General features: G+C 47.6%; 1 protein-coding gene across 3 annotated transcripts in view; it reads left to right on the top strand.

Moving 5' to 3' along the window:
• Window positions 1–23,054, top strand: part of POMGNT2 (protein O-linked mannose N-acetylglucosaminyltransferase 2 (beta 1,4-)) — a 46,449-nt gene that overhangs the window by 4,096 nt on the left and 19,299 nt on the right. Inside the window, exon 1 of one of the 3 annotated variants that reach the window (XM_029910985.1) lies at window positions 9,524–9,607. The exons of 1 other annotated variant lie outside the window; for it this stretch is intronic. The gene's annotated coding sequence lies outside the window, so the exon portion shown is untranslated. Of the gene's footprint in view, window positions 1–9,523; window positions 9,608–23,054 lie in introns of those variants that run through there. One more of the 3 variants, XM_029910986.1, reaches the window with a different exon arrangement.

Here is a 23,054-nt window from a genome sequence, read left to right as displayed (position 1 = left end):
TAGATTTTAACAGTTTAGGTTGAACTCTTAATTATTTGAAGAATTTCTTGTATTTATATGCTCTTCCTACAGGGAAAAAGAGCAGTGCAAAGTTTCCCATTCTGCCTCATTAATGAGACTTAGGCCTGGTCTACACTACGACTTTAATTCGGATTTAGCTGCGTTAATCCGAATTAACCCTTCACCCGTCCACACTACAGAGCCAGTTAATTCGAATTAAAGGGCACTTAAAATCGATTTCTGTACTCCACCTCGACGAGCGGAGTAGGGCCTAAATCGATTTTGTTAATTCGAATTAGGGTTAGTGTGGCCGCACACTACCGAATTAATGTGGTTAAAAACCGAATTAATGTGCTTAGTGTGGCCGCGCACAATCGAATTTATACAACCTGTTTCCCAAATTCGAATTATCTAAATTCGGATTAATCCTGTAGTGTAGACATACCCCTAGTTTTAAATTTGACCCAGGATTTAATTTTTGGGCCAAACCAAGATTTTCTAACCTGAAAGCTCTAGATGAATATTGCCACATTTTTTATTTTTAAAATTCCAGTGAAAACAGTTGCTCTTAAACATGTTAACATTTATCTGCATTGTTTGAAACCCTATAAATGCAACACACAGCATCTCAAAGTGAAATGGACTTCATTGATTTGTTTTGTAAAAGAAATTGAGGCAATGAAGAGAGAAAAAACTAATAAGCAAATTGGATTTAAAAATTCTTTCACTTTTAATCATCAAAGGTTACAAAGGTACAGAATTCTATCTGTTTACAATACATCATTTTTAAGTTGACAGTATCCCTTTAATATGCATCTTCCATGATTTGGAGGGACTGCTGGGTATTTTAGCCTCTGGCCAAATTCTCCCTGATCTACACTAGATGCAGGAAGAGAGTTTGGGGGCAAAAGCATCTTCAATCCACCTTTGATCTTTTTACATTCTCATTTCCCTGGTGTAAATTAGAGCAGTCTCGGAGCTGCTCTAATCTATGCTCTGCTGCAGCATCCCCAGACAGTCCATTCCACATCTGAGAATAGCCAGAGATCGTTCTAGCCACACCCCACTATCTACACCAGAGAGAGTAAGGTGGGAGAGCAGAGGGAGGGCACAGTGCTATCCGAGGACTCTCTTTAAAATTAAGGCTAGTTCCCATAAGCCATTTCTGCTGGGTTTACAACCCCTTTGTTGCCAGAGTGGCATAAATGGGCCACATGGAAGACAGAACTTAGTCCCATTCAGTTCTCGGCCTCTGAGCCTGCTGCTAAGGGTGCTAATTGTGATAGGGCCTTGACAATCAGCTCATTTTACATACTAAAAGGCTCTTTCCATTACTAATCTCGGGAGTCATCCCATCCATTCTCTCTCTCCTCTTAAAGAAGCCTGTTCTCTCACATGAATGCAATGCAGTACTTCACATGAGAGACCTTTTTATCTCCCTCTTTACTTGTGAAATGGGTGCACTTTACTTAATAGCAGTAGCAGCCTTTACAATGGAAGGAACACTTTAGAAAAAGAAAAAAATTGCTATCTATTTATAATGCATAGAAGTGCTCAAGCCAGATGCTGAGAATTCCATGGTAGATTTGCTGTTGACTTGCATGGTTCAGGTTCTAAGTTTTGGAGTGAAACTTGTACATTTGGATGTAGATGATAAACCTCCCCCCACCTCAGAACAATGCATTTATTTCATAGTCAGTATTGCTTTCAAAAGCCTTCTTAGAACTGAAAAGTGATTGCTAAAATGGCACCACGTTATTCATCAGTTCTGCTCACTGTGTGTAGTCAATGGTATCTGTTTGCAATACTTTTTACTCCTGTTAGCCTTGCAGAGCCAACACAACTGAGAGTGGTAGCTGGATTCTGTTCCTTCCTTCGCACCATCAACAAAATTGTTTGCGAAGGTCAGTTTCACCTGTGTGCAGCCATGGAAGGCAATAGGGTTACATTAATCTTGCTGTTGATGCGAGATTTTGGCACAGCATTTAAAAAAAAATTTTTTTTAGTAAATTTCACAGCAGAGGTGCAGGGGAAAAAACAATAAGTCACGGACAGTTTTTGGGTGGGGAGGTTCACAGTGTAATCACGCCGCAGCAGCAGCTCCGGTTTGTGCAGGGCTGGGCCCAGCTCCCCACTCTGGGCACACCTGGTGCCACTGAGGTGTGGTGAGTCTGCCCCCCACCTCCATCTTGGGCCTTGGCTACACTGGCGCTATACAGCGTTGCAACTTGCTTCGCTCAGGGGTGGGAAAATGCCCCCCCCCCCCAGAGTATAGCGCTGTAAAGCGCCAGTGTAATCCGAGCCTGCAGCGCTGCACGCTCGCTCGCAGTGCTGCAAGCTATTCCCCTCAGAGAGGTGGAGTACATACAGCGCTGCAAGAGCTCTCTCGCAGCGCTAGTGGCGCGACTACACTCGCGCTTCACAGCGCTGCCGCGGCAGCGCTGTGAAGTCCCGAGTGTAGCCAAGGACTTATGAGCCAAACCTAAGTGGTAATGCAACCATATATGCCAGGTTGCAATGCCTGGAGCAGGGTGCCGGGACCAGCCTCACCGGAGAAGAGCTGCTACTGCGAGTTGAATGCATGGCGGATTCATCATGGACTTTATTCAGATACGAGTACATGATTACCACGAACACCATGACGTCGGTGCCAAAATTGTAGCCTTAGGCCTTGGCTACACTTGCAGATGTACAGCGCTGTGAGTTAAACCTGACTTCATGCAGCTGAGTAGGGAAAGCGCTGCAGTCTGTCCACACTGACAGCTGCCCAGCGCACTGTCGTGGCCACATTTGCGGCAATTGCAGCGCTATTGGGAGCGGTGCATTATGGGCAGCTATCCCACAGAGCACCTCTTCCCATTCTGGCGCCGTGGGAAGGGGGCGTGGGTGCGGGGCATTCTGGGTCCTGTCCCAACGCCCCGTGATGCATCGCTTCGCATCCCAGAAATCCCTTTGTTTCCGTCCACCTTTGGCGCCATCTTTCAACGGTTTCTGTGCAGCGCAATCTGTCTGCGGGAAATGGAGCCCGAACTGCTGAGGCGTATGCTGACTTATCTCGCCAGCACGTCACGTTTGGCTGTCGAACTATTCCTTAAGATCCAAAGTGACAGTGAGAGTGAGGAGTCCGACGATGCTATCGAGCCGCGTAACACGTATGACACGAAATTGCTTGTGGCATTCACGGACATGCTCAGCACCATGGAACGCCGCTTTTGGGCTTGGGAAACAAGCACCGAGTGGTGGGATCACATCGTCATGGAAGTCTGGGATGACAAGCAGTGGCTGCAGAACTTTCGGATGAGAAAAGCCACTTTCATGGGACTGTGTGAGAGCTTGCCCCCACGCTGCGGCACAAGGACACGAGATTGAGAGCTGCCCTGCCAGTGGAGAAGCGGGTGGCTATTGCAATCTGGAAGCTGGCAACTCCAGACAGCTACCGGTCGGTCGCAAACCAGTTTGGAGTGGGAAAGTCGACCGTTGGAATCGTGTTGATGCAAGTTTGCAAGGCCATTAATCGCATCCTACTTAGAAGAACCGTGACTCTGGGTAACGTGCAGGAAATAGTGGATGGCTTTGCACAAATGGGGTTCCCTAACTGTGGAGGGGCGATAGATGGGACGCACATTCCTATTCTGGCACCACCCCATCTAGGATCCGAGTACGTTAATTGGAAGGGGTATTTCTCTATGATTCTCCAGGCGCTTGTGGATGACCGTGGGCGTTTCATTGACATTAACACAGGCGGCCCGGAAAGGTGCATGACGCACGCATCTTTCGGAACACTTGGCTGTTCAGGAAGATGCAGACCGGGACTTTTTTCCCAGAGCGGAAGATCACGGTAGGGGAAGTTGAAATGCCGATTGTGATCCTTGGAGATCCTGCTTACCCGTTAATGCCGTGGCTCATGAAACCCTATACAGGGAGCCTTGACAGCAACAAGGAACGGTTCAACTACAGGCTGAGCCGGTGCCGAATGACTGTGGAGTGTGCCTTTGGCCGTTTAAAGGGCCGCTGGCGATCTCTGTATGGGAAGCTGGACTTGGCCGAAAACAGCATCCCCGCGGTTATATCCGCGAGCTGTGCTCTCCATAATATTTGTGAAGGGAAGGGTGAAGGCTTCACTCAGGCATGGACCTCCGAGGTTCAACACCTGGAGGCTGAATTTGCACAGCCAGAGAGCAGGGCTATTACAGGGGCCCAGTGCGGGGCTGCAAGGATTAGGGATGCCTCGAGGGAGCAATTTGAGGCTGAAAACCAGCAGTGATATCTGGTGCCCTGCACGGGAGTGAAGTGCAGTAGTTCCAATCTTTAGGAATCAGTATTTGCTAAGCAGACAAGCAGACTTGCAGTGCCTGTTTATTTCCTGGGCTGAGGAATCTTTTACTTTATGCAACAATAAAGAATGTTTTCAAAGCCAAAAAATCCATTTATTGAAAAAAAAATATTTATTGAAAAGAAACAAGGGGGTGGAGTGGGGAATGGTACAATCACAGTTTCACGTATGTCCTGTCTGGTGTACTGTGCTGTGAGTGCTGCACTTCAGGATAGCTATACTGCATGGTGATGGGGGTTGAGTGCAGAAGGTAAGGGTCGTGGTTTTCAGGGCTGAGTGGTGAAGATACTGGTGTTGGAGGCAGCGGGTGGCGTGAAGAACACGGAAGTTGGGGAAAGTGGGTTGGAAGTGACAGTGGGGCACAATGGAAAGAGTTTTGGGACAAGGGCTGTGGGGGGGTGGCGTTTGCGGTACTGCTCCTCTTTCTGCCTGGCTACGAGCTCCTGGATAGCGTCTGCTTGGCACTCCAGGATGCTTATGAGCCTATCAGTGCTTTGCTGCCAGTGCTCCGTGCTTTGCTGCCGGTGCGCTGCGTTTTCCTGGCGGATCCTGTTTTCTCTCTCCCTCCAGTTCTGTGCTTTCTCATTCTCTTTAATAGATTGCCGCATCACTTCTTGCAGCATGTCTTCTTCACTTTTTCGCGGTCTCTTCCTGAGTCTTTGCAGTCTCTGAGCAGGCGATAAGAGGGACGGCTGAGGTCTCAAGGTTGATGCTGCTGTATAGGCAAAATGCAACGTTTAAGAGAGGCAGCATTGTTTATACCAGACAGAGTAATGATTTCCCCCACACTTAAGGAGTAGAAAACACACAGGGTCTACACAATTGCATAATTTTCCCGTCCGAAACAGAGCACACACATCCCACGGGAGCCTCAAAATGGTGAGTAAGGGGGACTGATTGTTTCAGGGCTGCACTGTCCTCTGGGTTTCTGTGCCTTGGGGAGAGCCAACAGCTTCAGGGGGCAGCTGCACTGAACACTGTCCCAACATTTTCCACAGGAGTTCGTCCTGGACGATATCTCGCTGCTGAGGGTGACCTGGGAAGCAAGGGAGGGTCTTCTACTGTAATGCGGCTTCCGCCCTGGCCCATATGCAGCTTGCCTGTGTGCAGCAATGGTCCCCCCGCCCCTCGCGGCACAGTGGCGCGGGCACGTTAGCCTGGCTGGGACAAGGACCACGGTGGCTCTCCTGATAAACCTGCGCAAGCGCATTGCACATGTTCTGGATGAGACATTCGACTAGATTACCGAGGCCGATTACTGCGATGTGATAAACCACATCAATGCACTATTCCCCATCGAGGCATGCATGCCTAACCCCCCTCTCCCAAAGAGCCCGCACCGAAAAAATTCCTTCCCGAAAAAAAACCCGCTTACCGGGAACCTGCTCTTCTGTTTGTCCTCCACCAAGTACTGGCCGCTGCGACTGGCTACCTTCCTCCTGGCTCGAGAAGAGCTCCTGGCTGCATGGCTCCAGGGATTTCGGGGTGTCTCCATCCGGCCCACCACCATCACTCCCGTTTTCCTCCTCCTCCTCCTCTTCCTCCTTTCCCCCCCCCCCCCACACCGGCTCTGAAGTGTCCATGGTGGTGCTCGGAGTGGAGGTGGGGTTAACCCCAAGTATCGCATCCAGCTCTTTGTAGAATCGGCAGGTCGCGGGGGGAGCACTCGAGCGGCCGTTTGCATCGCGGGCTTTGCGGTAGGCACTCCGCAGCTCCTTCACTTTAATCCTGCACTGCAGGGCATCCCGGTCATGGCCCCTTTCCATCATGTCCTTTGATACCTTCCCAAAGGTATCGTAATTCCTATGGCTGGAGCACAGCTGGGACTGTACAGCTTCCTCCCCCCAAACACTGATGAGGTCCAGCAACTCGCCATTGCTCCATGCTGGGGCTCGCTTGGTGCGTGGAGGCATGGTCACGTGGAAAGATTCGCTGATAGCACTCCACACCACGCCGGGCTGAGCAAACAGGAAGGGGATTTTTAAAATTCCCGGGGAATGTAAAGGGTGGGTCACATGGTTGGTTACCTGAGGCCAGGGCAGTAGAGTTTGAACTGATGACCGGAGTGGCTAGAACAGACATTGTGGGATACTGCCGAATAATTCTGGAGGCCATTCACAGTGCATTGGGCGGCCACACTGGCGCCGCAGCATTGCAGCGGCAGCGCAATACTCGCTATTCTTCTCAGGGAGGTGGAGAACATGCAGCGCTGCAACCACGGAGATACAGCGCTGCAAATGCCTTGCCAGTTTGGACGGGGAGTGAGTTACAGCGCTGGGGGCGGCTTTACAGCGCTGTAACTCGCAAGTGTAGCCAAGGCCTTAGTCAGAGCCAGTGTAGCTTTGACATGTTATAGAAGCCTGCGTTGCTGTTGACACAGCAGTGTGTTGCAGTCCTGCTGTGGGAGCCTGCTGGTGACATTCATATGGAAAATAGTGGCAGCTTTAATACATGCATGTATATGAACATATCCAGAACTGCAGAGCTACCTCTGTTGAACCTGACATCACAGGCCTGAACACTGCAATGAGTTCTGTGTGGGTGGCCCCAGCACATGCATGGATCCCTATTGATAGGCCCTGATGGGGCTCCACGTGGGTGCAGGAGTCTGACTGCAGAGAGCTGGCTGTAGAGCTGTGGTCAGGAGTAGTAAGAAACCTGTGGCTGGGTTGGATAAAGCTAACATTCCACTGTGGCTAGCATCTGTTAAATAGTGTGATGATTTTCTTTACGTAATTTCCTTTTCTTGGGATAGCAGGAGGAAATACACATAGTCACTAATAAGTACCGAATGTGTTGGTGGGGGAGGAGCAGGGGTTAGCGTGAGTCTCTTAGTCTATCATGGATCAGGTAAAGAGGAAAACAAAGTGATTCTGATTTATTTTTTTTTCTTCTGCAAAAATTTTGAAAATGGATGGACACCACCCAGTACCCTCTGGCAGAATTTGCGGTTGTCACTTTCACTTTTTGATTTATTGTCTGTCAGGCTACATTGTATGTTCAAATAATTTTTTTCATTTGTAACAGCTTCTGACAGCTCTGAACTGATCCTGATCTGACATTGGGCAGTCAGCCTTAAAAACATACTTTTATTTACAGGATTTTATTGGTGGTGCCTGAAATTGGGTGCTCAAAGTAGCGTTTTTCTTGTTTAATTTGGTGAGCAGGTATGTTGTTTTTGTATGCAGCAGGTAGAATTGCTAAAATTTAAGAATAAGGATGCTCTTGTGGTTAAGGAACTGGAGTGGTGCTTAGAAGACTTGGGTTCAATTCCTGGCTCTGTCACAAACTTACTTTTTGACCTTGGGCAAGTCACTTAATATTTCTGTGCCTTAGTTAACCATTTTTGAAATGGTTATAATAATATTCCCTTTGTCTATTTAGATTGTAAAGCTGGCAAAAACAGAGAGAGAGAAAAGACCTTGCAGAAAAGGGGCCTCAAGGTGCTACTGTAATACAGATTCTAAAGAATAGTAGTAATACTAATTCATAAAACAGGATTATATGTACCAAAGCGATTGGCACCTTAGATATTCTTCTTGCTAGCTTAATAACCAAATAATTAAAGCAAGTTTTGTAGCTATGCAGAAATATATAGTACAATTCTTAATGCATTCACAAAGCTAAGGCTGTGCTTTGTAAACCTGAAGAAGCCAAACACGCTGCAGACAAGTTAATTTTTTTAGTTGGACATTTACTGTGCCATAAATTGAAGTTTTATGTAGCAATTATGCCACAATAACTAGATAAATTCCAAAACCTATTACTGTTCTTTGTCTTTTATTGATGAGGTCAACAAGGATGTAATTGTGTTTAAACTTTAATGCTTTTTGCTTTATATAACTCATGGTAGAGAGTATAATAAGCTTATGTGTTGAGGTGGCGGGTCGGGGGGGGGCATAAATAGAGATGGGCCTGAGTTGCAAATTCAGATCCAGACTCAAGTCCAGATTTTAAACTCTTTCATGCCTGAACCTCTAACCTTTGGTTGTGCAGATCAAGATTGGGCCTATCGCGTGTTAGATCTTAAACCGTTTTTATGATGTTGGAGGCAGGAGGGCCAAAATCTGACTTGTAATGCAAAGCTGGTAACAGCCTTAATTATGAACTCACTACTATCACTCTAGAATGTATCATGCAAAAGAAAAAATCGAGTTATATGTGCTCTTTATTCGTATTAAAGAAGCTATTGTTTATATTCTGGTGATTTCAGATGATACAAATTTACTTTGTGAATGATTGTGAGCTGCCTGCATATTTTGGAAGCAAACTGTTCCTTTCTTAGGTGAATGAGACCACCTTCTCTGTGGTTCCTTGGGTATTGGATACTGTCAGAGTCAAGATATTAGACTTGATGGCTCATTGTTCTAAGGAAAATACACAGTCACATACTTCCCTCTGCCCCCAAACTCATGTCAGCAGTGATGGCAGAGATGCAATGACTTCACAGCAAGCTCCTTGCTGGTCCCAAAGACTGGGGAAACCGTTCTGTACGGGAAATGTGCTGTTGAGGCTCTGTGGATGCAAAAGGGGGTATCCAGAGGCAGCCATTGTTTTGGGGACTGCCCCTATAGAAATCCGTAGGGGTTATGGGTGTAAAATAATGGTGCGGGAGGGCTGGGGTCCATTCAGGTATAGGAATGGGCTCCAGGACCATACTACTGTCGGGGCTGGGGAAGACAAGAACCATCATAAAGGTACAAGGTCTCTTGGTGGATGGTGTTGGCTTGTGCTGGACTGAGAACATGACCCCTTTTCCTGTTTTGGTTGGGTGCAAAAACTAGCACCTTCAGCAAATGATTTGAAGGAAGTTCTATGAATGCGACCTTGCCATGTTTCCTGTGTGTTTTCCCTGGAGGGAGGTCAAGTTAGCTTTCAGTTCATAAATAGATCAATAAATTAAACCTTGCCAGAATTAGCAACCCGGGGCAAGATCACATATTGCCTGTCCAGGAACAGGAGGAGATGCTATTTGGGAGGTATAGAATCCCATAGGAAGAAGGCCAGCAAAGGAATGAGGATAAAGATGCAGTCCACTGTAATGCCATCTGGGAAGGGCAGGTTCTGGCATGAGCTCTCCACATGCTGCTGCCTGTTAGGTGGAGTCTGCATCTGTTGCAGCTGAGATTATTTTAAACCTCTAATGGTAGAGGGTGATCACTACCATGACACGTTCCTTTCTTTATTATAGGTAGTGGCATGTGCTGGAGGGATCTGCAGTGTGACTGACATTCCGTGGTGCTTCCTCTTTATTTTCTTCACACAGGAGAGGAGGTGAGTGGGTGGAGGTTACCTGAGATATCTGGTTGGAGGCAGAACATGATTTATTAGTGTTCATTTGGCTGAATGGATACACAGCATATATATTATTTAGAAATTTGCAAAATAGAGTTCTGTTGTATTTTAAAGGCCACTAGCAATCAACTCTGTTGACATAAAATCTTGGCACATTGATACCTACATTAAGTTTATAATGTGTGTCCTATTTATAGTGCATTTATTATATAGCCAACTTGTCTAGTACAGATTTAGTAAGACAATGTGTATAAATAGTATTGACATCTAACGGACGGGTATAAAGTTAATGTAGGATTTAACTCTGGATACCATGTGTTCTGTAGATCTACTGGACCAAATTTATGGAATCACACGGATTTAATCTGGTCTGTTCTTTCTATATCACACTTAATAATGACCACTCATTTCACAGAGTATTTATAACTTGAATGTTTCTTTTGCATTAGTACAATATTTCTAAGTTGTGCGGTGTGTTTGTTTTATTACGTGCATCTTCCATTTCTGTTCCCCAGAATTGATAATGGTATTCTGCAACTAGACAGTCAAAAAAAAAAAAAAAGAAAGTGGGTGCTGATTCCTTCAGTCTTGATGCTGTGAAATCTACTTCTTGATTTCTCCACAGCAAAGGGGGCTAGCATGGCAGTGCTATACTTCATCACATTAAGGATGAAAAATTATGTGTCCTAGACAGTTTACAGACATAAAAACACAAGTTCATGTCCTGAAGAATTTACAGTCTAAAGCACTGATCCAGCAAAGCATTTAAACTTGTACTTAATTTTAAACACAAGTGTAGCCCCATTGACATTGAATGGGACAACTCCCATATGTAAAATTAAGCACATGTGCAAGTGCTTTGCTGGATCAGGGCCTGAGTGGTCAAAGGGAAGAGGAGAGGCATACAAACTGCAACAGGCTAGAATAGCATCTGCAGAGTGAGGGGGAGCAAGGACCAAGCAGAGTGAGGGGGAGCAAGCTAGTCTGCTTACCTGCTAGCTTAACCCGCAGGCAATCTAACAAGCGCAACTGGGCCCCATTTGAGCTACCTGATTGGCTGAGGGGATTAGCAGATCTGCTCTTAAGATCAGCAGCAGGGTACTGGCTGCTCAAAGCATTTGCCCACATCTACGATAGTTCCTGCACCTGCTTGTTCCCACCTGTGCTCGTCTTGGTCCCGGTCCCAGTCCCACTCCTGCTGTGCCTCACTCCAGGTGACCCTGTTCCAAACCTCTACTCTGATTCCTGACTTTGGATCCAGGATCTGGTGTCTGACTCTGGTTCTGACCCTTGGCTCTGACACCAGCTGTGACTCTTGGTTTTGGCACCTGGCTACTGACTCCTGCTCTGCCCGGTAGGCCTGACCATCCTCGTCCCAGTCCCTAAGAGTTTAAGCAGCCTACCAAAAGGAACCCATCAGGAGAGAAGGGGCTCCATTCTCTGCGGGCATGGGTCTCACCAAAGCAAACATCTCCCTGTCGGAAATGGTGTGCACTGTACAAAACTTGCAGGGTCACGTTGCTGCCCGACAGCTCCAACCCCGAACCAAAGATTCCACTGCCAGATAAATTCAACAATGACCGTGGCAAATTTTGTGGAGTCCTACATCAGGGTCGACTTCTGTTTCTTTTGTAACCACAAGCATTCCCCACCAACCAAGCTCAACTAGGACTTACCATCATCTTGCTGACTGGGAAGGCCCTGGTCAGGGCTCCCTGCTGGAGAAATCTAGCCCGCTCCTGGTCCTGGAAACTTTGTGCAACTCTGGCGGTAATCTTTGATGACCTGAACTGCACATGCACAGCAAAGGCTGTGCTTGAAGCATCATGGCAGGGGCAAGCTTATCCATTGCCAAATTCGCTGCAGAATTTCGACACCTGGTAGAGGACACTGAGTGGAAGGAGGCTGCGCAGCATTACGACTTCTGGCTTGGCCTCCATGAAGCAATCAAAGACTAGCTGGTGCAGGTGTTGTCCCCACCTGGCCTGGATGATCTAATTGAGCTGTGTATTAAGATCGATAACTGTCTGACAGAGTGCTGCTGAGAGCGAAACTTAGCCTCCTGTGCGTTGCCGGTTTCCCAGACCCCAGCTCACCAACTGGCTTTGCCCCCCCAGACTGAGCCCATGTAAATCAGCCCTGGCTTTCTGATGCTGAGAAAAATTGATGTCTGTACTGTGGAGAACCTGGACACTTTTCATCGGGCCGTCTCGCAAAGGCTTGACCTGCGTCTCGGCTGGGAAAACATCAAGTCCCAGGCCCATTAGAGGGGACTGGGCTGGGTTGGTATTCTTCTCCTTCTCCTAACTGCAGTATCCAATTTTGAGATTTGTCTGCTGGTACTCTAGCATTGGTTAACCAGAACCCAAGACATCTCTGACTTTCCCTGTAACTTCTATACCCCACCATGTCTCAGGTCCACCTGGAAGCACTGGTGGTTTTGGGTGCCTCCGGTAATTTAATGGACTTGGAGTTTGTGCAAGCGCACATGATTGCCATCCAGCGAAAAAGCTCTCCTGACTTGGTGGACTCTGTTGATGGGTCACTCCTCTTGTTGGGCCCCACCAGACTGCCCCCTTGGAGGTCACCATCCTCCAGGGTCATCAAAAAACCCTTCAGTTTGGGCTCATTCAAGCCCCACTCTCTCTGGTTATTCTCAGTGTGGCCTAGCTGGCTGCTTGTTCACAATTTGCATATCTGTTAGCAGGCACGCACAGTACATTTCAACTCCCTGTGTCACAGGCCCAAGGATTCCCTCCCTCAGGGGGTCCCATGGGGAGGCAGATCAGCATTGTATGTTGCTAATGCGGTTGCAAGCATCGAAAGGCATTTCGGGGAAGGGTCAAAGGTGTAAATGAGGGTGGAATAAAAAATTGCTTTGCAGGTCACGAGACGCCAGAGCCAGGAAGAAGGAAGAAAGCAAAAAATGGGTTAACTCCACGCTCCTGCTAGGCCCAAAAATAAGATGCTGACTCCAGCCCGCTCAAGGCCACAACACACATCTGACTCTCGGCTGCCTGCCAAGAAAGAGGGGGGCCCAGAATTCACCACCTGGCCGTAAGAAAGGGAGATGAAATTCAGCTGAACAGACCTAAAGAGGCAGCCCATAACAAGCAAAACAAGTAAAGGCCAGCACAGAGGAAAACAAAGAGGACAACAAAGTCTAGCCGGTGTGTTTTGGAAAAGTTAAGGAGACCACAGAGAGCCGGTTTTGACAGGTACAAAGAACACCAGAAACAGAGGTGGTGGAATGAAACACCCCCAAAGAAACCCTGGACTTAAAAACTCTTCTGAGAGCTGGAGTAATTCGGAGATTACAGCGAACCCCGGACAACCTGGGCCCAGGACAGAACTCCCATCCACGCTTCGCCCTCTTCTTCTTACGTTACACCCAGGCTTGGCCAGCCTCAGGTGGAGCGTGTGTGAGTATAAAAGTGGGTTAGGGCTTGAGGCACTAACGCTTTCTTCCTTCCTCTGAGTGACATGGGAAGCACCCATCACTCTCTGCTGTTGTTTTATTATTTTATTAATAAAGCTTTAAAATTTAGACCTTGGTGTGCTCCTCCATCTCCTCCCCAAAAAATCCTGTGGCCTCAGCCTGGTCACCTGATGCCCCTGGCAAATTGGTAACAGAAATCTGTCACACCTGCATTGTCGGCAATCTTGTCTCCCAAAGCCCAGCTATGGGCCAAAAGCCCACTGTGGTTTAGTCTGCCTCCTCAGAGAATGTAAGTCTGAGGCTGTTAGGTCACAGGGAATCTCAGAACCCCCTGTGTCACCACCTACTACTTCTGTGATACCTGCTAAATACCAAGAATTTGTGGATACACTCAGTAAGAAGAATGTAGACACTTTGCCCCATTAACCTTTAGCTGGGAGCTGAGATCCATTTTGGTGGCATCTACTTCCTCTCTGAGCCTGAGCTATAGGCGCATTTATCAACACAATTGTCCTGCAAATTGAGTTTCTTTGAAGATAACACTGTCAGACGGATTTTCTGGGAAGCCTACACTTGCTAGGAAGAATTTCTGGGGAAACCACAATTGTCAGATACATTTTCTAGCAAGGCCCACACTTGACAGATGTTGCTGGGGCAAAGACTCGCTGTTACATTGCACGTGCAGATTGCCTGTTTGAATGCATAGATTATTTGGATTTTGTTGAATCACACATGGCATAACAGAGTAAGGGACGGATGTTTCTCAGGGAGCTGGATACAGAAATGGTGAAACCACTCGTGCAGGAAAGGAACACAGCAGTCTTGCTTTGGCTTCTAGGGAAGCAGCGTCTTGTATGCTCGGTATTAACAAACAGGGCAGATATTTCATCTGTACCAGAGAACAAGACAGAAAAACACACCAAAAAGGTACAAAGTGTGAACACTTTGTATGTTCTGAACATATCATCTGTTTGCTCCATTTGTTCAAAGTAGTAGGCCATTTTACTGCCACTTTACTGTGTTTGTGCCTTTTTATATTGTTCATAGTTTTATAGTTTACTGGTTACAATAAAATCAATTTTAAATGCATCCCATGTGGGGTATTTTCCAATTTTGAAATATGGGGGGTGGTGTCTCCCAAGACCCCAATACGTAAATAGTTGGGTGATTTATGGTCCAATATTAGGGTTAACACAGCCAATTTTGTTAACGGGGCAATAGATGGCAACCACTCATTCCTTGTTGCCTGATGACCCGGTTGCTTCTCAGATCCTCCAGGCTTTGGATGGTGCCAGTATCCAACCTGTCACCGAGTTCAGATTACAGGATGATGTCCTCTACCATAAAGGCCGTATTTATATCCTGGAGGGACAGCTTAGGCTTCCAGTCCTAAAGCTATGCTCTGATATATACCAGTTGCTAGTTACTTCGGCCACATCAAGACTTGGAATTTGGTGTCAAGAACTTTCTGGTGGCTGGGCCTGTGCACCTCTGTCAAAAAATATATAAAATCGTGCAAACTCTGTGCCCAAACCACAAGCCCATGCTCAAGACCATTCTGTCTTCTCCAGCCACTGCTTGTGTCATCTCAGCAATGGGTGTCATGTCCATGGACTTCATTGTGGAACTGCCTCGCTGTCAGGCGCACACAACGATTTTAGTGGTGGCTGATCTTTTCATTAAGATGGCACACTTTGTCCTGTGCTGCACCATCACTACTGCCCCAGAAATGGCTTGCCTTTTCCTAGAGAACGTTTTTCGTTGTCATAGATAGCTAAGACGCATCATGTCAGACGGGGGCTCTCAGGTCATCTCCCATTTCTGGTGGGAGTTTCCAAGGCTTTTAGGCATAGAATCCCTCATCTCGTCTGCACATCATCTGCACACCAATGGGCAAATGGAACAGGTCAACCAGATCCTTGAGTAGTTCCTTAGTTCAAAAAGCAGTGATGACCAAGAAAACTGAGTTTCCCCGCTTCCCTCTGCGGAATTTGTGTATAATAATACTGCACACGTCTCCACCCTACAAAGCCCCTTTTTTGCCAACTATGGGTTTCATCCTCAGTTTCAGTCTAACATCCCTGAGAATCTCTGGTACAGCTGACATCTGCTAAGGAGGCTTACAAGCACCCTGGTGACCAGTGCCACCAGGCCACCCCCAACCTTGTCATAAGGGATGAAGTTTGGCTGTCCACTCAGAATCTTAGGTCAGCATGCCCATCAGCTAAGTTAGACCACCAATATCTCTGTCCATTTCAGATTCTGGAATGGGACAGTCCAATGGCATTCAGATTCCAGTTCCCTGCGTCCCTCAGGATTTAACCAGTGTTCTATGTCTCTCTCCAGAAGCCTTACACCAAGAATCCTTTTCCGACCCGATCGACCAGGTCATCCTTTCCTGTCACTGCCCAGGATCAGGAGGAATATTTATTTTGGCAAATGGTTGATTCCCAGCATGTTAGAGGAAAACCCCTGCACTTAGTGGCCTGGGAGGGTAATGGTCTGGACAAACTATCCTGGGAACCAATGGAAAATGTTCATGCCCCGGACCTGCTGCACAAGTTTCACTAAACCTGTCCTGATAAGTCCAGTCCTGGGGCCTCTGGGAGGTGCCCTCGGAGGAGGTGCCTCTGCTTGTGAGTAATCCATGTTGACAAAACAGAGCAGCCCTGGGCATCTTCTTTCTCTGGGTCTTGATTCTTGATAGTTTTTCAGCTGCTGGACTGTGGACTCCTTGTTTATCTTGTGTTTTTTTGTTATCTTGCCTCTGTCTTGTTCATTTCCCTGCTGTGTTTTTTTTGCTTTTTGGAATTACATGGCATATTTGCATTTTTTGTCTGAGACAGTGTATTCTTTGCTTTCTGATGCTGATACTCAGTGACTAGTTACCTTTCACTGTAATCGGGCTGGTGTGAAGTTGTACTTGTTTCTGTTTGATGTAGACGTGCATCCTAATTTAGAGGAAAATGTCAGTGCATGAAGAGAGAGACTCTTTCAGATTGTGGAAGGGAGATTGTAATCTCGTGGTGTAAATCAGAAGAAATTCAACTGAAATGAATGTGGTTACATTTTTGTATAACTGCGGGGATGGGAGAATCTGCTCCACCATCAAGCCCTTTATTTCTATATTTTTCAGCTACTGTATCAATCTCCTATCTCAAATGTAAGCAATTTGCTTCTTTTCTCTGGCTCTTCCGTTCTGTTTTTGGATATTGCATGTTCACCTTTCCTCCACACACTCGGTGTTTGGGTGTGGGTTGTACTTCTCTCTTGCTTTCTCCTCTTTTCCTATGCGTCCGTTTCTCAACCACTTTATTTCAGTCTCATCTCATCCCTTTTTATGCCTGAAATCCCCACTGGCCCTCAGAGTAGAAAATAAAGTTGACAATCTGTCTCAACCACAAAGTCTTAGTTTTTCTTTTAATAAAAAAAAAAAATTTTACAAGAGGAAAAGTGAAGTGTTCTGCAATTTTTACTCTTCCCTTCTAAAGAGTCTTCCTGATCACCACCTAGTAGCCGAAATGTTTTTGCCAACTTTATTTTTGCCCTGTTTGTGGCTTTGATTACTTGACTCACACACATTCAGAACCTTATTTGCTTGTACCGCCATGGAACTGTGTAATCTTGATTTCGTAACCAGTTGATGTTCTTGGTTCTGTCGTACAATATTTTGGCTCATCCTTTCAAAACACACTTGGAAGTGTCTTCCTCTCCCCCAGCTCTTGGCTGTGTCGTGAAATTTTGAAAAGAGATATAGATAGTCAGTGACAGCTGAACTCCTCCTCACAGTCAACACTGAGTGCCTCTTCTTTAGTTGTTAGATGTCTTTTAAGAGTGAAAGGGGCTGGGGGGCATTTTGATGTTAAACAAGGATTGCTTGGTTCTTTGCATGAAATCAGCATCCATGGAAATAGAGATTAAAGACTGCAGGGGAAAAAAGTTCCTTTGAAGAAAAAATCATTTTTATTATTTTAGAGGAGAAAATTTTTGCTGGAGCAAGTTCCCCCCCCCCCTTTTTTTTCCCCTCAACAAACCTCGTGGCCCAAGCGTGTCTTCCCCCCCGAAGCCTGGGTTCACTCTTCCCCTCCCCCCAATGAGGTTCAGCTAGCTAGAACCCTGCCCCGCCCCACAAGAGGCTATTGCTGTTTGCTGCAACCCTGCTTGCCAGCACCCCCCTCCCATGTGAGCCCTTCTCCTCCCCCCCGCCACAAGGGGCTGGCATCTCCACTCGCCCCTCCCCACAAATTTCTCCACACCACACCCCCTTTCTTTTGACAAAAGTGGGCATTTGTTCTGTTTGCTCTTGCCAACTGATCAAATTGGCAAGAACAAATGGGACCAATGCCCACTTTTGCCAAAAAAGTTGGGACAGGGCTTAAAAAAGGGACTGTCCCAGCCAAAACGGGATATACGGTCACCGTATTCATAGGGGATGTTTTTGAGGGTTACTCCTGCGCCCCATATTTTAAAATTCTGCAAATGTTATTTGTCAAATAAATGTGGAGGCTCCAGCATGGCATTGGGGAGCTCCGGCCACTGGCTGCACATAGGTGGGAGATCACTGTGCAGCTCCGCTCCCCTCCCCCCCCCCAACTCCCTGGGACGTGGATTCAACAGTGAGGCTGCACCCAAGCCTGAAACTGCGCAAGGATTGGGCCTGCCCCAGAAACACCCCAGGGCCCTGCCCCTCCGTGCCAGGTACACCAGGTGTTGGTAGGCAGACTCAGCAAGGCAGGATCCAAGTGTGGAGGGGCTTGGTATGGGTTGAGAGGGTTCTGTGTGGGGCAATCTGGGTGCGGGCGGCTCAGTGGGGAATCCGGATGTGGGGGGGATCTGGGTGCAACAGTAATGGGACTCTGCAGGGGGTGTCCAAGTGAAGGTGGTTGGAGCTTGGGGGGGAGAGGTTGGGTGTGGGGGAGGTCCAGATGCCAGGGGAGTGGGGCTCAGTGGGGTGGAGATCCAGGTGCAGCTGGTTGGGGCTCGGTAGGGTGGGGATCTGGGTGTGGGTGGCTCGTCTGGGTGGTGGGTGGTCCAGCTGCAGGAGGAGTGGGGCTCGCCAGGGGGGTTTCTGGGTGTGGGGGGACCTGAGGCTCGGCGTGAAGATCTGGTATGGGGGGTCTGGATGCACATGGGTTGGGTGGATGGGGGAGCAGCTCCCTGTACAGTTGAGGAGTGATGGGTGCAGGAAGCGCGGGGAGGGGGGAGTTTGTAGAGCTTCTTACCACCGGGGAAGAAATCTGTGGGTGAGTCTGACCCAGCCCCGGATGCCGTGCAGGGGAAGAGGAAGTCCTATCCTCCCCAGCCCAGCCGGGACTAGCAGCTGAGCCCAGCGCAGGGTCGGAGCCGCCAGCCGGGTCTTCCCCAGTCCTGCCCCACAGTGATTTACCTCTCTGCTGGCTGCCTTAGGCACCTGAAACATACTGCTGGGGAGGGTTGCATGACTGCTGTTGTGGCTTCCCTTTGCTTCCACAACAGAAAGTTATTCTGCGCATGCACAGTGGTGCAGAATTTCCCCAGAAGTAAAGGGTGGAGCTCCACTACACTGATCCACCACTTATATAACCTAAAGCAGCCCCTAGGCTGCTGTAACTGAGGCCAGGGCCATGCTGGCACAGGATCAGGGAACTGTAACTGGCTTCCTGATTGCATCCTCCCCACCCGTTTTGAGAGGAGCTTGGGCACAGGAGCATGGAGCCAATGATCGTTTTTTATAAGGATATATCTAGTTTTGCTTATTCCTCACCTGGTCATATCCTCTGACATCATAATCCTTTACTGATATTTTTTTAAAAGGCCCCTTTGTGAAGTGGCTACTCCCAGAGTTTCCCAGACAGTACTGGAGAGTTCTAGGGCCTGCTTGTCCTCCCTTTTAATAACTTTCCACACTGCAAAATCTTTACATTTGGGGTGTTTTTGTGGTAGGTCTTATAAATACCATTCTCAGATGTGGATTCCATAGGTGTTATCCCTTAAAAACATCAATTTAAATATTTTAGAGCTGATTCTGCAACCTGTACACTGACTAACACTTACATATGTGAAAAAACCCTTAACTTCGATGGGACAGTAGATAGGAGTACGTTCTACTTAGCATAAGGGCTGCAGAATTGGGCACTTAGGCCCTGATTGATTTAAGCCCTTAAACCCATGTTTTGTTTTAAGCTATCGATTTTCCTCTGGGTTTTGTGCTGCTGCCCATCACTTGTAACATTGGATCACCTTCTGTGTAGAATGGCAATTGCAGAGTCTCTCGTGGACTTCTTGGAGTCTCTGCGTCTTCTCCGTTTTGGGGCTCTAGAAAGCTCTGCTTGGTTTGGGAGGAAGGAGGTTCTTTGCCTTTGCGACAGAGAGGTTGATGCTATGGAGGACTTTCTGGTTCTGGTGAAAAAGCTTTATCCAAAAGGAAGGCTTGCAGCATTTCCTTTCCTAAAGGTCTCAGCCTCGGGATTCCAATCTCAGTTCCATTTTAACTGCAAACCATTCTACAGAACAGTCACAGCTGAGGCTTTCCATGCGCAGGAAAATGTTTGCTGCAGGGCCGCCCAGAGGGAGGGGCAAGTGGGGCAATTTGCCCCAGGCCCCGCAGGGGCCCCCACGAGAATATAGTATTCTATAGTATTGCAACTTTTTTTTTAAGGAAGAGGCCCCCGAAATTGCTTTGCCCCCAGGCGGCCCTGGTTGGCTGTGGATCGCTTGCCACTCTCTCTGTGTGTTTGCTGGTTGCTCCTGCCAGATCTTTGCTTTGACACTCATCCTTAAGCCCACCCCTGCAATGTCTGTGTGATATGCACCAGTGTGATGTCCCAGATGATAGTAAGAAGGCTGCCTAAAGGCACGTGGTGGAATAGCCCTCCTGCCTGATACACCCTGTCTCTGGGTAAGTATATTGATACTTGCCATCATCGCCAATTAAAAACTGACTGCAAACTGGTTATCAATTGTAGTGGCAAGAAGTAGGAGTTCAAAGTCTGTGCAGAGTGAAAAATGAGCAGGAATGTCATGGCTTAAAAAACTGGGCACTAAACTACAATGGCTATTTTAGATTTCTCCAGCACACACCCAAGGGTCTCCAGACCATCGGTCCCAGGTCTCTTCTGAAGCTGGGTCTTCCACAGATTGTCCCAGCTTGCATTCTGCAGCATGTCCAGTGCAGGGAGATGTCCACTTTGAAAAATATATTAATTTGTTTATTTGAGGTAAATCAGATTTGGCCCAGAAATCTTGCTAATGTGACTGGCAGTGTTTTCTCCTGCATCTTCCACAGTGGGAGGGAGGGAGACGAGGGAGAACCAAAACCTAAATAAAATAAAAGCTGCACTAGGATCAATTTTCCTCATAATTTCCTTTTGTGCTCTGCTGAGACGTTGGAAAGGAACACCTGGGGAAAAGATCTGAACCTACAGCACATGCCTTCAACGCACCTCCACATAACTGTCGTTCCTGAGTGGTTGGGCAGTCATTTATTCAGCCCTAATACTGTTGCGTGAAAGCCTTCGTATTGCAGAAGAATGAGAATTTTTTGTTTTTTAATTCTTTCAGTCCTGATGATGCTGGTCCCTTTTCGATGGTTTGTTCTTGTCCCTGCTCCTTGCATCTGACTTTTTTGTTCTTTGCTTCTGAGGCTATTACTCATGTTCATGCAGAGAGCCGAGAGTTAATAGGAAATGAAGGCTGCAACTGTTCTCCCCATCATCTATCCGATATAGCGCATATATGAGGCTACATCATACCTTGGGTCCCGGGATAGTAACAGTCCTCCATATACACATATAGTTCTGTGTCATGATGTCTACAAGTAAATCTGGAGAGCAAGTTGCAGCGAAGACCCGTGCCTGCCAATAATGGGGGGGCACAGTGAGGGCAGCCAGTTTCAGCAGTGTTACTGAGCATGCTCAGTTCAAGCCCAGCAGCAAATCTGGGGAGGAGGGGAGTATGTGACCCCGCATCCTTCTCCCCCCACACCCATGTCACCTCTGGCAAGTTGTTTTATATATTTTATTTCTTTAGACTTTTATAAAAGGTACCAATTAATCATCTTGCGGTGCACAAAACTTAAGAGCCATCTTTTCCTTTCTTAATTACAAAATTTGGCATGAGGGCTCACAAAGTTGAACCCCTATTCAGGAAAGCTCTTGAACACCTACTTAACTTTGGACATGTACCTAAGTGCCAGTGACATCAGTGGGACTTAAGCACATATTTAATACTTAAAGTTAAGCACATGCTTAAGTGCTTTCCTGAATCAGGACCGTAGTGATGGGGGGGTTTTATTTTAGTATATTTCTCATATGGGCACCCAGATACAATGATAATGGGCATAGTATATCCTGTGTCACTTTGTAAAATACATTTGCTTTATTCTGTGCCCGACCTCTAACTTGTGGGATTTATTCTTTGTAGACACGTTCCCTGTTTAATATAGGGCCAGATTGTGCCCATTGAAAGAGGTGCATGGAGAAGTCCTCCACTTGTGGTTGCCAAACCCCCTGTGTGGAAAGAGGGTTGACTACCATCACAATCCCACCCTCCAGAACCCTTCAGAGGGCACACCGTGATGCTCAGGGCCTGCCAAGGAAAGGGTAAAGTTTGGGTGGGCCAGGGCAGGATGGAGCTGGTATGGGAAGACACCTATTGTTCCCTCTTTGACCGCATGGAAGTTGTCCAGCTGGTGTCTGTGCCCCAGGGGCACCCAGGGTAAAGTAAGGTAATGGGGTCCCTGTTAGCGTGCCTCCACTGGAGAAGAGGAGTCGGGGGTGGGGGGTGGCGCTGGGAGCCAGAGCCGCTGTGGAGGTACAGGATCTGAGCACAGATGGGCTTGGCCTCCTGTGAATCCCTGGGCTCTGCCAAGTTTGGGTATGGATTTTCCACAGGGAACAACCCCATCCCGCTCCTGCAAGGATGATGCAGGGGAATTTCCTCATGGAGTTTCCCTTGTAAAAGGTCCCCTCCCACAGCTCTTACTGCATGCTGGGACAGTCTGGGCCATACACTTATTTATTTATTTTTTTAAACGCTGTCTTTTCTCTAAGATCACAAGCAATCTGTTTCTGTCCTTAAAGAGTTTCCTTTTTTAATTTGGTGCATTTATTTTAACTTCACCCAGGCTAGAAATTCTGTATGTGTGACAGGACCCAACTCTGCTGCATCCCACTCCAGGCGGAATGCTCTGACCGTTCTGCAAGGCTTTAATAATGGGTCAGCCATCTGACACATGGAGCCGTTGTATTTAAATGAAATACATTGTAGGGCTGACTTGCGTCTGCATTTAGTAACATGGTTATTCTCGTAGGACTGTGTCCTGTGCATTAGCAAATCAACTCTGGAGAGGTTGGGAGGTACGCTACGACACCTACAATAATACTATTGATGTTCTGACATCAGTTTAATCTGCTTAAGGTAATATTTGCCCATGGCTTCGTGAGTTTCTTTTGTGCTCCGATCCACAGCCTCTAATTACAAATTGAATAAATAAAACAAGAAACTTTTAAAAATGGTTTCCCTTGTTGCTCTGCCTCAATGAATAAGCATAGGTCTGATCACCATTCCTTGCAAGTTTCTGGCTGGCAAGGGTGTGAAAGGGTTCTTGCTGACTATTGAACTGTACTTCTTGCATATGACACTTAGTGCATTCAGAACAGCATTGTACAATAGGGTTACCATATTCAAAAAATAAAAAAAGAGGACACTCCACAGGGCCCTGGCCCCGCCCCTTTCCCACCCCCAGCCCTGCCCCAACTCCACCCCTTCCCCACCCCTTCCCCAAAGTGCCCGCCCTAACTCCGCCCCCTCCCCTGAGCGCCCCGCATTCCCTCTCCTCCATCCCAGCCATGCGAAAAGGGCTGCCCGAGCGCTACCGGCTTCACGGTTTGCCGGGCAGCCCCCAGACCCTGCGCCCCCGGCCGGCGCTTCCCCAGCGCAGCTGGAGCCCGGGAGGGGAAGCGCCCAGCCGGGGGCACAGGGTCTGGAGGCTGCCCGGCAAACCGTGAA

Source organism: Terrapene carolina, unplaced genomic scaffold (genome assembly GCF_002925995.2).
Source record: "Terrapene carolina triunguis isolate 2854851 unplaced genomic scaffold, T_m_triunguis-2.0 Scaffold84, whole genome shotgun sequence".
NCBI classification, from domain to species: Eukaryota; Metazoa; Chordata; order Testudines; family Emydidae; genus Terrapene; species Terrapene triunguis.
The sequence above is the reverse complement of the archived record's forward strand: the minus strand, read 5'-3'. Positions and strand labels throughout refer to the sequence as shown.